The following is a 16,979-nucleotide window of genomic DNA, read 5'->3' as shown; positions in this document are numbered from 1 at the left end:
TCATGAGCTAACCCTGTTCCGCTGGGAGGGCTGTTCCTTTAATTCGCCAACTGAAAAAGTGGGAAAGGATGTCTGGAGGCGAGGCGTCCCATTACAGAGGAAGGAGCTCGCTATATAAGCCAGCCAAAGTTGGCTGCATCGGCCACAGCCTGCCTACTGTCACCCGCCTCTCCCGCGCGCAGACACACGCCCCCGCCTCCGTGGGCACAAAGGCAGCGCGGCTGGGGGGACTCGGGGGACCGCGCACGTGGGGAACCACCGCAGCTCCCCACTCCAGGTACTTCTTCCAAGGATCTAGGTCTCTCCCCCATCGGAAAGGTAAGTCTGTTTTTCCCTCATCACTAGAGATCCTTATGATGTACGGATTGCATTCTGGTACCAAATGAGTCGTGGTTTTATATTATAATTATAAAACATATGGGTTTTTTCCGCTGCTGGAAAAAAAAAGGAGTGTGTATTGGTTATGATCAGATGCACCTGGACTTTTCTGGTCTTGTAATCTTGTTTGTTTTAACTTTATGAATAGACTTGGAAGGAACTTTTCATAAAGTTGTTATCTTCTGCTGTTCTGCAGAGGAAAAGTAAGAATTTTCTCTTCAACTGCCCTCCTACTTCTAGTCTGGCTGATTCACCTGTATATATTTTATTTTGAGGGTTAGGGAAGTAGAGTTTTAAGGCAGAGTTTGCTCATAGCCTGCACCTGGGATGGGTTAGAGGGCGTTTGATAGAGGAGTGCAGGGAGAATACAAATGTTTATATCTAAACAGCACTTACATAAAGTTTACAAAGAGTTTTGTACCCATTCCCTCATTTGGTCCTCAAAATATTCACCCTGGAGATGAGAGCTGGGGGACAGAAGAGAGGAGGTGGCCCCTGGGCCAGATGAATAACTGACAGGCGGCTAGAGAGTGGTGGAGAACAGCTTTATTGGGGTGCCTAGAGCCAGCAGCGTCTCACATGCCTCTAGAATCACCTCCTCCTCCTCACCTCTCATCACAGAAAGATCTGAGCAACAACATCGCCCAGGTAAGGGAACCCTGCCACCCCTGGTGTACTTTGGAAAGAACACAGGGGTTCTTCTCACCCATCAGTGTTGAAAGAGGAATAAGAGCTTAGGTTTGAGGCCAGAGGTGTTTGGTATTCTCCCCACCACCACACATAGGACCCTGAGAAAGATACATCACTTCCTTAATCCTCAGTTTTCACATCTCTAAAATGGGGACAATAGCGTCTGCTGTCATTTTGAGGAGAAAATGAGGTGTAGAAAGATCAGCAATGACTGCTTAATAACTGGAAGTTTGGATAATCATTGTCATTGCCAAAAACTGCCATCACTCTGGAAATTAAAAGAGGCACTTAGCCAGTCTTGGATCGTTTCTTGTGTGTTGTTCCTCAGCCCGCCCCCAGCCCCCACTTTTTATCTCACCCAGTCTCAGGGTGTCTCACTAGGCTGGCAGCTCTGAGACTTGGCTGTATTTTACAAGCAGGAGGTTGTGTTGGCACAGGTTGGAGAAAAGGTAGCAGCCCGGGGCTGGATGTTAATGTCAAATTCTGATTCCAGAATGTCAGGAGGTTTTGAGTTTAGGCATCTGCAGATTCTAAAGCTGACAGCTATGAAGTACGATGCTGTTGGAAACTCTTTGGAAAAGCTTTCTGTCCGGAGGGAGAGCAGGACAGGGAGCCCCACTTGAAGAATGAATGCCTCTTTTTCATGTTTTTGTAGACTTTTTCCCCCATTTTTACAGAGCTTGCCCATATGTGTTTTAGAAAGGAAAACTACTACCCACCCCAGCCAGGCAAGCCCAATTCAGGACTGAAGAAGATTTATTCAGTCCTAGATAACCCAGTGAAAGCGAAGAGTTTCTGGCATTGTGCGCATACAAGTCATTTGCAGGAGATGTAAGTTAGCGTGCTTTGGCCCTTGCATTTCAGGAAGGTGACTGCTTTGTAGGGAAGAAAAAGGTGCACAATATGAGTATTCTCTGGTCTGCTCAAACAGGGTAAATTGGATAAAGATTGAAAGGGATGTTGCCAAGCTCTACAGTCATTAAATATTTTTTTCCTCTATGCTTTGTTTTAAAAACCTAGCTTCTCTATTTTATCTCCCACTAACCTCCTCCTTCGCCACTCTAAGAAGTGACTAACCTTTCAGCCTTCAGCTTTGTCATTCATATAATGGAGATGACAAACTCTGTCTCACAGGGCTGTTGCAACATTCAAATGACATAATATATGGCAAACTCTTGGCATAGTACCTGCCACATATTAAGGGCTCAATAAATGGAAACTTTTCTTAGTTTCTCTGTTTATCATTTTACAAGGACTTGTCCAAGATTAATGTTCTAAGATCATGATTTTTAAACCTATTTTTAATGATGAAAATATTCATTACATGAATTTAGGGCAAAACCCCAGTGTATGACAGGTAAATGCAGGGCTGCTTTGGTTGAAGTGGAGTCACAAGGTCTAAAACTTATACCTTTGCTCTTAGCCTCTGGGACATTGCCACGCGAATCTTCAATGACAAAAAAACACAGTTACAAATCATGAAGCCAGGCTGTGTACATTCCGGTTGCCATTCTGCCCTTCAACAAGGATTTTTGCCCCTCTGAGTCACCATCTGTAACAGAAGTAAGAGCAAGTCCACAAATAGTGCAATAGACAGGAGTATGTATGAGAAATTTAAAAGGTTTAACAAAGGCTATTTTAATTAATTATAATGACAATGATAGCCAAAATACATGATAAGCCTACTTTCTAAACCTTAGACCTTTGTGGGATCATCCACAGCATGTCTTTGAGGTATGGACTATATTTGCTAGACAAAGAGATGGCTTCAAGAACAGGGAAACTGAATAACTTTACCAAGGTCCTAGAACTCGGAGTGATAGAGCCAGGTTTCACACCCAGGTCCCCGTGATCACCAAGTCAGAGGTACAGTCTGCCGTGCTCCTTCTGAATGCTTCTCTGCTTCTTGCCTGCCTTTAGAAGGAAAACACTTCCTTTCTGACTAAATATGCCCCTCCAGGCAGACTGTGGCCACCCATAAATACAGCAGTAGCCTGATCATATAACCAGAATGGAATTTGGAAAGAGAATTCAAGCTGACAGAATGAAAAACATATCCCCCTTAATCCTACCCTTTCTAATGCTAACAATAAATTAAGAGCACATATTCTCTTCTCTCTCTCTAGATTTCTATAGACACCTAGCTGTGCTTTATTACAAGAAAAAATATCCACTGGACCAAAGCACAACCCCCTTCATGCTGAAGCCACTTCAGTTTGAAACGTAAAAAGTAGGTTGCAAATGTTTAGTTGGTTCAAAATATATGTCCTTTTGTGATGGTAAAACACACAAACACAAAGTTAATAGTGAGGGCTATGTGTAACATATGTAACAGGAGGGTTTGCCAATGGTTTCTCATCTCATTCTCTAACACTACAAATTATAAATTACTAGCTCAATTTTAAAGAAATTGATGCTCAAGGAAGTTAGGTGACTCATCTGAGGTCTTTCTATAATTGAGGGGCAGAGCTGGCTATGACCCAAGCTTTCTAACTAATACCCTACTGTCCTTTCTGCTGTGCTATATTGCCTTCTGAAGTCAGGCTGTGCTGACCAAGTTTAGAACCTTAAATGGTGTCTTTCAGTGAATGATCAAGATGGTGGAGAAGCCCCCAGCTGCCATTGGTGCCTATTGATTTTACAGAATAGCCCTGCATGTATCATTTTTCATGGTTCTCAGCAAAGGTCAGCTCTCAGGGGTGCAACTCTCTGCCTGGAAACAGGAAAGTTCAAATTTCAGCCCTGGAAGAGAGAAGAATGAAACTAGAGGTAGCAGTCAGGTCACTCCTGTTGATTTTCATCTCAGAAAAGTAGGCACACAGGTGAGCCAAACATCTGGTTTTGAAAGGGCTGATAGGTAGGTAGAGTGAAATCGGCCTTGGGGCCATGAATCCCAGGACAATTTGCAAATGGTTGTAGGCTCTGAGCCACAAATTGAGCCACAAATTCAGCGGAAGCCTCAGAGAGGAAGATGATGATTCAAATACCTCTCACTCTGAGATTATAGGGAATCCCCTTGACTCTTATCCCGGGCCAGTTTGAACACCTTCAACATATGGGAAATATTAGATGAAGGCTCTTTTCCAAGGAGGAAAACCCCCCTCAAAGTGTGATGTGACCAGCCTCCTGCAAACCCCAGGCCATAATTCTATTCAATGTAAAAGACAGAGATGGTGAACTTACCTGCCTTCGGGGACTATACATGCTTTGTGACTTCTCTGCAAAGGAGAAAAGTCTGCATACCAACCTGATTCTAATCCTGGTGGCCAGACTTTTTTCAGTTATGCCCTTAAGCCTAAACTCCTTTCCCTCCACCTTGTCTCACATTTCCAGCTTCTCCTCCACTTTATAAACAACTCTATCACTATCATTACTCTCTTTGACCCTTCATCATGGAGTAAAAGCAAAATGCCCATGTCAAAAGCAGATCATGAGTGGAAAATCCCTTCCATGTGCATTTTTAGTCTATCTGTGAATGGAGATTTTAAAAATATATATTTCATGCCACGTTGTCTCAGAATTTTGAAATTTCCTGAAGTTCATATGTCCTTCATGATATAGCCATGGTAACTCAGATAGGTTTGTTTGGTCCTTTAACTCTCCCCAGATACCCTACACCAAGAGCCAGAGATATATCATGAGCTCTGAACATAGATAGCTTTACTTCAGAATTAACTATTGTTCACCTCTAACCTTAAAGCTGGCTGCTGCTAACTTAGACAAGAATGTGTCTGAAATGTTCTCCTAGGAGAATCCTAGGGGATAATCATAATAGCTAATATTTACTGAGGACTCTATAGGCATCATGCCATTTAGTCAACCATAGCTTCTAGTAAGTCTTATCACCCACCCTATTCAAATATGCACAATGTAAGGCTGAAAACGTTTAAGTAGCTTACCCAATACCATGCAGAAAGTACTCGGTGGAGTCAAAAATCAAACCCAGTTCCCAGTCCTGAGAGAGTAGTTACAACCATTTCGGTAAGGAAGTCATGCTCAACACCCTAATTCTATTCATCTTCTGACAAGAGAGAGGGCTAGACACAGCAAAGCTAAGAAAGACACAAAAGCCTGTCTTTTGGGCCCTGGTGTTCTTTGACAGACTGGTCAATTTTGCTATCTCCAGCTTGCTCCTTCAGGCTCCACCTCTTGAAAAAACTGTAATTAAATGATTAGCATGTGACCTATAATGTAATATGTTTTCTCTACTAGACTTTAAACTGCATGAGGGCAAAGCCCGATCCACATCACATCCCTGCAACCAGCCTGAGACCTGAAGCATAGACACACATAAGCAAGTGCTGACCAAGGGAAGCCATGAGTGCCCTGCAGACTGCCTGGAATCCCCCTGCTCCAGGTTCCCACTGAGCTCTGCACATCCCCCACTGTGTGTGTCATAATTACCCCTATGATTGCCTTCCCTGCCACACTGTACTGTACACCACTGAGGTCAAGAACGTTATGGAGGCAGGAGCTTTGTCTCCTGGAGTTCGTTTTTCCCAAAAACAGACCCACCATGGGCAGATGCACCATTAGCACAGTCCCCAAAGGAGATGCCCAGGACTGTGGGATGGTCTTGTGAAGGTCAATGCACAGATACTGCAGAGGAATGCTTTAACTTCTAGGTAGGTTACTATTTTCTTAAATCTCCTTAGGGAATACAGAATTTTCAAACTAAAACGGCTTACGGGCACCCTCTCAGCCAGAATCTTGCAGACTGGATTTTAAAAAGAACCTCAGAGGAGATTTGGGGGCTGCTATGGAGAGACAGGGAGGCCAAGCAGGGGATTCCCCTCAATCTTATTTCAGTGAAAGGCCCTCCACTTATCTGTTTTGTACACTGAGCCTCCTTATGAAATTTTATTTGATGAAAGGGTTCTGTGCGGAAAAAACAGAATGTTTTTGTAAATTGCTGGCCTAGGTTAGCATACCTCATTTTAAAGAGGGTGAAACTGAGACATAGAGAAGGGAAAGATCTTTCTAAGATCTTCCGCCAGTTGGCAACAGGGTCAGGTTGGAATCCTAGGTCTTCTGACTCTTGCTCTTGGAAGCCAGGGACAATCTTAAAAGTTTCAGAATTAAGACATTCTTTTAGAAAAGAAAAATGAACAGTCTTATTCTCTCAACAGCCTTAACTCACATGGACCGAGCCAAGGATGACTAGTATCTCCGTATTCATTATCTATTACTGCATACCAAATTACTTTAAATCAACACTCATTTATTATCTCATGGTTTCCAGAGGTCTAAGCACAGCTTAGTTGGATTTTCTGCCTCATGGTCTCTCAAGAGGTTATTGTCTGTGTTGGACAGGGTTGATGTCTCATCTAAAGGCTGAACTGGGGGATGATTAGCTTCCAAGCTCGTTGATGTGGTTGTTGACTGGACTCCATTTCTTGAGAGATATTGAACTGAGGGGCTCAGTTCCTTGAAGGCTGTTGGTCCAAGGCCACCCTCAGTTCCTTGCCACATGGGCTTCTCCAGCAAGGCCATTTACATTAACAAAGCCAATGAGAAAGGGAGTTGCCAGGCACGGTGGCTCACACCTGTTAATCCCAGCACTTTGGGAGGCCGAGGCAGGCGGATCACTTGAGGTCAGGAGTTTGAGACCAGCCTGGCCAATATGCTGAAACCCCATCTCTACTAAAAATACAAAAAAATTAGCCTGGCATGGTGGTGGGCACCTGTAATCCCAGCTACTCGGGAGGCTGAAGCAGGAGAATCACTTGAACTTGGGAGTCATAGGTTGCAGTGAACCAAGATTGGGCCATTGCACTCCAGCCTGGGCAACAAGTGGGAGATTCCATCTCAAAAAAAAAAAAAAAAAAAAAATGAGAGAGAGAGTCTATAAGCAAAAGGCACATCACAATCCTGTGTCATCTAATCATGGAAGGGATATTCCATCACCTTAGTCATATTCTGTTTGTTAGAAGAAAGTTGCTGGGCCATCCCACACTCAAGGGGAGGTAATTGCACATGTATGAGAATGCCGGGAGGCAGTATCAATGGGGCCACCTTAGAGTCTGCCTGCTACAGCCTCCAACACTCCAGTGTCACCAATTTCTGGCAACCTCTTATCAATGACAAGTTCACTCAACCCATCTGTACTCTCACTGATAAGTAATAAAAAATTGAGACCATGGTGAAACCCTGTCTCTACTAAAAATACAAAAATTAGCTGGGTGCAGTGGAGGGCGCCTGTAGTCTCAGCTACTCGGGAGGCTGAGGCAGGAGAGTGGTGTGAACCCAGGAGGCGGAGCTTGCAGTGAGCCGAGATCACGCCACTGCACTTCAGCCTGGGTGACACAGCGAGACTCTGTCTCAAAAAAAAAATAAAAAATTATGGCAGCCACTAAAGTGGACTAGTTTTTATTTAACATCCTCCCATGTATATAGTGGAGCCAGGTGTTTTGATTAGTTGTTTTAACTCATTGGTTAGCCATAATTTCTCCTGAATTTCACCCCAGGGAGGGGCCTTTCAAGGCAATGATTCCAAATGTATTTTATTCTAAAGCAAGACAGTCAATGTGACCAAAACTAAAACTCATCCATTGTCCCCCTTCTCAATCTATTCCTTTCAGCAGATATAATGAATAGTAACATCTTTGATTAATTCTTTTTTCTTTACTATCCCCCCACACAAAATGTTGTAGTCTCTACTGCCTTGACAAGCAAATCTGTTCACTGCCTCCCCACTTTCTCCATCACCACCCTCTGCCCCACCTCCATTACCACTGTAGTTCAGGTCTTAGCATCTCACAGATGGGCCACTGCAACAGCTTTCCCACTGGCCCCCAGCAACCCAGCCTTCCTCTTCTTCAACCTGGGTCATAGAGGTTAACATTCCTAGGCCTCAAGATTTCCAAATGCTTCTCCTCTGCCTGCAAAAAAATTCAGATGTTCTGACATTCAAGATTCTCCATGATCTTTCTTCTGGTCTCTAAACAGATCCTGTACTTCAGCTGTGATTCATACTGTTCACATCAACCCTTTTATTCTTTTTATGTCCTTGTAAATGCCATTCCCTCGTGCCTGGAATATCCTTTTTTTATGTTTTTCACCTATTCATATTTTTCTTTCAAAATTCAGTTCAGGCACCACTTCCTCCAAGTAAATTAGATTCCCCTTTACTGTCACCTCATTCTACCTATGTTTCTTTTTTTAAATCTATCATCTCCTTTATCATCCTAGAATGGCCTGTCTGCCCCTCTTGACAATATAGTTCTTAAAAGAAAAAATTATATCTGGTTTATATGAAACCTAGCACAACTGGAATAAAGTTAATCTTCAGCAATTAATGGGAGTCTTTGCTGTGTCCAAGATTTGGACATCCTCTTCCTTAGCAGTTTGCTCAGAAAGCCCAGAGCTTGAAGTTGTTTTCATGCTTCACCCACTGGCTTGCAAGTATGCAGTGTGATGACACAACATGTGATAGGCGGAAACCATCCCAGCCCTAGGACAGGAAACTGTCTCAGGACACAGACCTCAAGGAATGTGTTTGCTTTCAGAGGTGGCCTTCAGGATAAAAACACAAATTGCTTTGGATTTGGAAAAACCAGTACCAAGGACAGAGGAGTCCTGTCTGGGGATTTGAGGCTGAGTCACAAGAGATAGCTGAAAATCTGGAGGTTATAACAAAGATTAGTCAACAACTAATAGAAGGAAAGGACAGGCTCAAGGGCGGGATGGAGACAAAGAGCTCTCTATCTTAGCACATGGAGAAGCTCACAGCCCATGAGAAGAAATGAATAATGGTTAAGAGTACGACTTTGGCATCAGAATTCTCTAGGTTCGAGAGGTATTTTCTTGCTATGTGATCTTGGCCAAGTTACTTAGCTTCTTTAAGCTAATTTTTTTCTTATCCATATTAAAAGCAAAGTAGTAGCACCTAGTTTAAAAGTTTATTGCGATGATTAAATGATGTAGTTCATGAAAATTGCTTAGCACAGAAATTGGCATTCAATATAAATGTTTTGTTCTTGTCATTGTTTTGTTACCTGTTGATCAAATAGTTCTTGATGAAAAGATCCTGCTAGAGAAGCAGTTCCCAAAAGTGTGTCATGTGGAAAAGCATTCTCATGGGAATCACCTAAAAAAGGGTTTTGTGGCCAAATGAGTTTGGGGAACACTTGGTACTCTTCTGTTCTTGGAAATGCACAGCTCATATGTCCATTCAATACATAGTTTTAGGGCTGGTGATACAACAGAAAGCAATACAGTCAAGATCCTTTTATTCATGGTGTTTATGTTATGATGGCGTATCTTAGTTTGTACAAGCTGCTATAACAAAATACCATAAACTGAGTGACTTACAAACAACAGAAATTACTTTCTCACAGTTCTGGAGGCTGGGAAGTCCAAGATCAAGATGGCACCTTCTTTGTCCTCACATGGCAGAAGACATAAGGCAGCTCTCTGGGGTCTCTTTTAATAAGGGCACAAATTCTATTTATGAAGGCTCTGCCCTCATGATCTAAGTACCTCCTAAAGACTCTGCCAACTAATATTATCACACTGGTGATTACATTCCAATGTGTGGATTTTGAGGGAACACAAACATTCAGACCATAGCAGGGGGAAGGCAGACAATAAAAAGGAATCACATAAACTTATAGCACAATTTTAGGTAGTGATATTTGCTAAGAAGAAAGACAAAACAAGGCAAGGGGATAAACAATGACTGGTGGTGAGAGGAGTGCTCTTTTAGATGGGGTGAGTGGTGAATGTGCCATTGTGCAGACATCTGAATGAAATGAGAGAAGGAGCTTTGTAGGCAATGGCTAGGAGTTTGAATTTCATTCTGAGTGTGGTTAGAAGCCAATGGACGGTTCAGGGAAGTAGAGCGCATCATCTGAGAAGTCTTGCTGTAATTAATCTGTTCAATTTTCATTAGCCCAGTATCTCCAAACATACCTGGCCATAGGACGTCTACCTAAAAACATCTTGCAACGTAGTCTGGGAAATTCTCCACTGGAGTACAAGGCTGCGTAGATTTTAAAGGGACTGCAAATTTGCTCTTGTTCATCTAGATCTGCAATAAAAAATCCAAACATACTGCTTGAGACAAAATAGGCATGCCCGAGAAGGAAAACCTAGCTCTAGAGGTAGAGACAATCCTAATTAGCAGCTCTTTTTGGCAAAGACAATCAGTGAGCACAGCCAGGCCTCAGCAGATTCTGGAAGCCCATTTGATGCCAACGGAAACTCACCAATATCTACCCAAGGCTAATAAGTGTTTGCAAACAGTACACCTTGGCTTAAGTATTCTCCAAAAAGGAAGTACATAAAACTTGAGATACAGCCAGAGGTTCTGGGAGAAAAACAGAGGTCAAATATTTTGCTGCTTACATGTGCACAGCCACCAAAGAGCTGCTGAAGGTCTAGGAAATGGAAAGTGAAGGTATCCACTTGAATGCTGATCTCTTTCTTTATGGAGCAGTAAAAATTTAAGTTTTTACCTTATCTGAACTAAGAAAATTCCTTTAGGAGTCAGCCCAGTGTAGCTCAATGTAGTTGAAAGCACACATTTTAGAACCACAAACAAATCAGGATTCAAAAGTTGGCTCTGCCTCTTAGGCCAGTCATGGAAACTCCCTGAGTCTCAAATTAACTTCAAATAGGCATAATAATACCTAACTCACCAGGTTGTCATGACAAATGACAAGATAAATGATAGCATGAATAAAAAGCATTTAGTGTAAGATTTAGCATAAAAATGTGTATAATAGGCACTCAACAAAATGTTAGTTTCCTTATTGTTTAATCCAATCTGTATTTAGTTTCATAATAGAAGCTGTCATTTATTGAATAACTACTATATTCCAGCAGAGGTTAGCAAACCATAGGGTGGCAGCCTATTTTTGTAAATAAAGTTTTATTGGAACACAGCCATGCTCATTTGTTTATGTATTATCTATAGCTGCTGCCTCTACAATAGCAGAGTTGGATAGTTGTGACTGAAATCATCTAACTGCAAAGCTCAACACATTTTCTATTTGGTCATTTAAGGAAATGTTTACTGATCCCTTCCAGTCAACTTTACTAAATTTTTATACTTACTTTCCAGTCACCTTAACCTAACAAGGTGGATATTATCATACTTATGCATATAAAGAGATCGAAGCAGAAAAAAAATCATCTAGTAAGTTCCCCTCCAAAAACATAATGCCAAACTCTATACCTAAAAGAAGTTCAGAATAATGATTAAAAGTTATTCATTTGTATGATTCATCTTCATTTGCCTCTGCCTTCCTCTGACTAGTATTTCTCTCTGGCTAAATTTCTTGAATTTCCTGCCATATGCTGAATTAAATGATCCTATTTAGAAGGAATTTTCCCTCCTTTCCTTACTTATACAAATAAGTTGTTTGTTCATAGAAGTCTATGCTTTCAAAACTGAAAGTGGTAATTTCCAGCCCCTCTGAAATGCTCTCCAGTCTTGACTGATTTCTTGGAAACCACACTTTTTTTAGATAGTACATAGTGTGAAGCCCAGTTTTCCAGAAATGATAGATTTTTAGCTCCCCCATCTGCTACTTCTCACTGTATCTTCCTCTCACTTATTAACCTTCTCTCCAGGTCAGACTCAAGGAGAGCAGGCTTTTCTCCAGGGGCTTTAAAGATTTGCCTAAGACACAGATGTTATAGTCCACCTGGCCTATGCCTTCCCCTCAAGTTCACAACAGTAAATAAAATAGTTATGTAAACCCCAATTCCCAAACACCATCCTACTTTGTTCCATTTTGAAAATCCAACAACTCTATTCATATTAATGATATTGTGTTTCTCTCTGATAGTAGATAAATATTAATTCTTTAACTTGAACAATGAATCTTACTTCAAAGGTAACTTGATATAGCAGGAAGAGCATAGACTTTGGAATTATAAGACTGTTCTTAATTCTGATTCAAATAATTGCTGACTAGGCCACTTACTTAACCTTCTTAAGCCTTCAGTTCTCTTACCAGTAAAATACAAACAATGCTCCCTAATTCCCACAGTTGGTAACATGATTAAACAGCATTTGTAAAGTGCCAGGCACAGTATAAATATTGACTTACTTGCTTCACTCTTAGTTTAAATTGCTCAAGAACCTCTAACATAGAGCTTCACATTTTATCCCAGAGAGGTCATAGTTAGGTATATCTCTACTTCCTTCTAATACAGGAAAAATGAAAGGAGTAAGGGTCTAGGATTTGTTCTGTATCAGTTCTTCCCCAATCTTGTGCCATCCAACCTAATCCTGTGACTCACTTCAAACAGAATAATCAAGTAGATTTGGGGAACACTCTATAAACTGTCCCCTTCTTCGAGATTTCCAACAAGCATGAACCTACTAAATACCCTGGAAAAACCTGAAGTAAAGAAAGTTGTGTAATTTGTTTGACTTAAAATCATATTTGGTTTAGTATAACATTTTCCAAATGTGTTTATTTAGGAAATCTTTTTCCTTCAGATTAGTACCTATCAACGTGTTGTAGATTACACTTTAGAAAATGCTGTTTAAAGTTACACAGCTAAGTTAAAGCCAAGTTAAGGGGGTTAGACATATCTCTATTTTTCAGACTCTTCTGCAGTTTTTCCTGTCCTGCCTGTAGATCATAAAGATATTTCATTACCAGTAGTTTCTCTGGACCCCCACCTTAGTTATGCAAACCACCCTTTAACATAATCAAAACAAGTGAAAGTTCACCTGATTTAAATTTCTGTTCCCCCTTTCTAGCTATGTGATCTTGAGCTGTGTGAGCCTCAGTTTTCTCCTCTATAAACTGTGAAAAATAAAGACAACTACCTCAGAAGTCTTGGGGAGGATTCAATGAGATAATCCACAGAAGACACAAAAAGCAGTGTCTGGCACAGATGACATATGCAATCAATGTTCATTATTATTACAGCATTTAGATGGTCCCATTTTGGGAAAGGGAAAATAGACAATGAAAGTATGTTTGCTTTGCCTGAGGTCACACAAATTAATTACTGGAGTAGTCTTAGTTTTCCCTGAGAGTCTGTTTTCCTGCTTCCAGTCCTAGAGACGTATTTTTGTTTCACGAGTCATATTCTATCAAAATGTATCAGACTTTATTGAACTTGATTTAAACAGGATTTTGTAATTGTCAATGGCTCCATCTAGCTCCTTCTGATGCAAACTCCACTCAAGCAGGATTCCATTCATTTGAATATTAGCACATTGGATCGGGAAAGATTTCCAAAGCTGTCTAGTTTTGCTATGCCAAATATTTGGTGTACGCGTCAACATTCTCCACTCCTGTACCCATGGTGGATATTGCTAATCCATCACAGCACCTTTTCCTGAAAGCCTAGTCATAGCCACAGAATCTTTCTTAAAGCAGTTCCAGGTAGCTATGTCAGCTCTTTGAGTTGAAACATAATTGATCCCAAACCAATTCTACTTCTTAACCAGTGCTTTAACCACCTCTACACTACTACTCTTTTATTTTTTAATATGCCCAATGTCATGGAGCTCTCTCATAAAGGGAGACAAGAAGGAAAAGGAAAGAAGAGGAGAAGATATACTAACATTCGTGTAACATTTATTATTAATATGTCAGGCACTTACAGCTTTGTTTTCCCATTCACTCTCTCAAACAACCCTGGAGAGATTTTATAGCTGAATAAGCCACAATTCAAAAGGTATAGGACGTTCGTTGTCCAAGGCTTCCCAGCAGATAAGTAGAAATCGGTCTCAAGTATTCCTGACTCTAAAGGCAATGCCCCTGTCTCTCCCATCACAATGCCTTAAAATTTTTCAGGGTCTCTCGGGACTAAATTTCTGACTTTGGATGGCTGATAACAGTTTCACAAAGCCAACCATATCACAGAGCCCTATTCAGAAGTTCTCTTATTTAGGGTTGTGTTGTAAGTCTGTCTGTAATCAGTTCTTCATAGATAAATCTATTCCATTTCTTAACCTTGGCTCAAGACTTTGAGAACTCACTATCCAATGCTTCTGAAAGAGCCAACTAGATTTCTTAAAATTCTGGATGAAGACCAAAATAGAAGAGGTCATTGTTCCATTGGGAAATGAATTCAAATCTATTTTTGAAACAATTTTCCAGAATTTTACAGGAATCTATATTGTTGCCACGTGGTCAGAACCACTTTTTATTTTCTTTTCTGTCTAGGCAAGAAATAGAAGAGAGAAAGCAAGTGCTCTGCAGTTTTATTTCAAAAATTGAAACCAGACCACACCAGGGCAGTTTGTGGTCTGAATGTATCAATGGATCTAGTCATATTTCATCTGAGCATTTCTTAGGTATACTAAACCACAAATATGAATCTCATTATTGTGTCTGGGTGGAAATATTTTATGGATTAAGATTTGTGGATTTAATTTGGTTGGTAATGGAACTTCTGTTCAAGGGACAGGAGGGAGGAAGTCATGAGGCACCACCAATGCTTAAGCCAAACTATGGAAAGAAACACTATTTGGAGGGTTTGTACTTAATGTTGGCCAGTTGACTTGGGTCTAAAGTGAAATTCAAAATTAAGTTCAACAAAAATATTGTGAAATTAGCAATGGACCACAGATCACTAGAACCAAAGGGATCTTAGAATTGGAAACCATACACAGTTGCTCATTTTACAAGAGAAACTGAGACCTCAACAGTGGATGTGACTTGCCCAAGGTCACACAATGACCTGGTTGGTCAGACCTGCTTGGCAGAAGTGGAGCTCAGAGCTTCTCCTCCAGATCTTCCATTTATTGCACTTCCTGTTATATGGCCTCATAAAAGGCCAAGTATCTGGGAACTTAAAAAAAAGTAATGAAGGTAAAAATTTAAAATGAGGAAGGGAGACCTATATTTAACAACAGTACAACAAAACAACAAATACTGCAATGAAATTGAAAGGGTTACTAACGAATAACCCAGGATGCTTCCTTCACACCAAAACCAAATTTTCATGCTGAGTGCATCTTAGGCCTGGCCAGTTCCACCTTCTGCCAAAGGAGTTTACTTGATCATAAAGAAATCTTGTCTCAAAGTAGAAAGCACTGAGCTCTTAAAAGCCCTTGGGTTGATGTCTAGAATCTCATGGGAAGGAGCTAGGTCTGCCTTTGTCACTTTTGTACCCTCTGCACTTAGTGTGGTGTCTGGAACATAGTAAGTACTCACTGAATAACTGAATGAATTAAAACAAACTAATTACAGAACTGAGGCTGTGATAAACTCCTTCATATATCTTACTTTAGAAGAGATTACAGGACAGCCAATTACATTAGGGCCATCAGGAAAGTAAGAGTATTTGTTCATTCATTAATTCCACAATATGAGAACCTGCTATGTGTAAGTTCAAACCAAGAAATACATTCAGCTTCATTTCATTTAATATAAACATATTGTGCATTTACTATGTTCTAGATAAAGTGTTTTGTGTTGGGCATTCAGAGGTGAATGTCTCAGATATATCCCTGCCCTCATAGAGCTTATAGTCTACATACAATCTAACTGCACATATGAAAACCAACTGTTTATAAACTAATATAAATACAATCTAGAATTAGCTAATTTCCTAAGAGATGGAGTTATGCATGCATAATAAAGCCATTCCAAATCTTTTTTTAAATGATAAATGAAATAATATCATATCAATTTCCCAGACAATTCAGAAGAGAGAAAGATAAATTTAGGCCAAAGTTACCTGATAAAACTTTCAATAGTAGATTTTTTTAAGCAGCATCTTGAAGGACTGATAGATTTATTCACGCAGAGATGGCAAAAAGTCTTCTAGAAGCCTTCAAGGCATCTGGAACACTCGCTCAATGATCACTGAGAAATGGAAGCATCCCAAAGGTATCTATCAGCTTGCTTCATCTCCACAGCAGCCACAGGCTGTCTGGCATCTTAATGGTCTACTTCTGGAGGATTGATAGTATTCTGCTTTGAGCCAGGTGTTGGTAAGTTATATAGTCAGAGGTTGGGGCTGGTCTTGACTCATAGCTCCTTTGCTTGGCCCTCCAGCAGAAAAGGCTGTATAAAATCATGGTTCAGAGCCCTGATTTTGGACTCAGATGGGATTTGGTTCAAATCCTGACTCCATAACTTAATAATGTCTGGACTTGCACAAGCCATGTAAAGACTCTATGCCTCAGTTTTTTCAGCTGCAAAATGAGGGTACAAATACTATCTCATAATTGTATGTGAATTTGAAATTGGAAATGTAAAATGCTAACTAAGCACAGGCTCTGGCAAAATCAACACTTAATAAATTATAGTTAATGATATCTGTATTACTTATGATGGTGATGATGATGATGTCAACTTCTTAATGATCTTCCAAGGCCTCTTCAACCAATATTTGGTGATTGTAATTCTTTCCTTTTCTAGGAAGCCCTCCATGAACTTCCCAGTGCAAAGTGGCACACAATTATCTCATTCAGGCTGGCATTAATACCAGACCTTGTTTGTGTATGATATTCTAGTTTCTGAGATCTCTAGGAACACAAAATAACTCCTTACTTGGCCTATTTTCCAAAGTACCCAGCACATTGGGAAGTCCATACTAAGTAAATAGCATTTCGCTCTTGAAAGAATGTTAACATTTATACTCTTGCTATTGGCTTGGGAGTGTGCACCATGTTCCCAACCTGCGGTGGCACTTAAGAATATCACAAATACTAAATCAACTGTACACGGATTAAAAATCAATTGCGGCCGGGTGCAGTGGCTCACGCCTGTAACCCTAGCATTTTGGGAGGCAGAGGCGGGCAGATCACCTGAGGTCAGAAGTTCGAGACCAGCCTGGTCAACATGATGAAACCCTGTCTCTACTAAAAATATAAAAAGTTAGCTAAGCGTGGTGGTGGGCACCTGTAATCCCAGCTACTCAGGAGGCTGAGACAAGAGACTCACTTGAACCTGGAAGGTAGAAGTTGCAATGAGCTGAGATTG

General features: G+C 40.7%; 1 protein-coding gene across 1 annotated transcript in view; it reads left to right on the top strand.

Annotated features, from left to right (window-relative positions):
- Positions 1-191: 191 nt before the first annotated feature.
- TNC (tenascin C) overlaps positions 192-16,979 on the top strand; it is a 96,243-nt gene continuing 79,455 nt past the window's right edge. Inside the window, exon 1 of the mRNA XM_030817701.1 lies at positions 192-318. The gene's annotated coding sequence lies outside the window, so the exon portion shown is untranslated. The remainder of the gene's footprint in view (positions 319-16,979) is intronic.

Source organism: Nomascus leucogenys, chromosome 8, assembly GCF_006542625.1.
Source record: "Nomascus leucogenys isolate Asia chromosome 8, Asia_NLE_v1, whole genome shotgun sequence".
Lineage (NCBI taxonomy): Eukaryota > Metazoa > Chordata > Mammalia > Primates > Hylobatidae > Nomascus > Nomascus leucogenys.
This window is presented reverse-complemented; position numbering and strand designations above follow the sequence as displayed.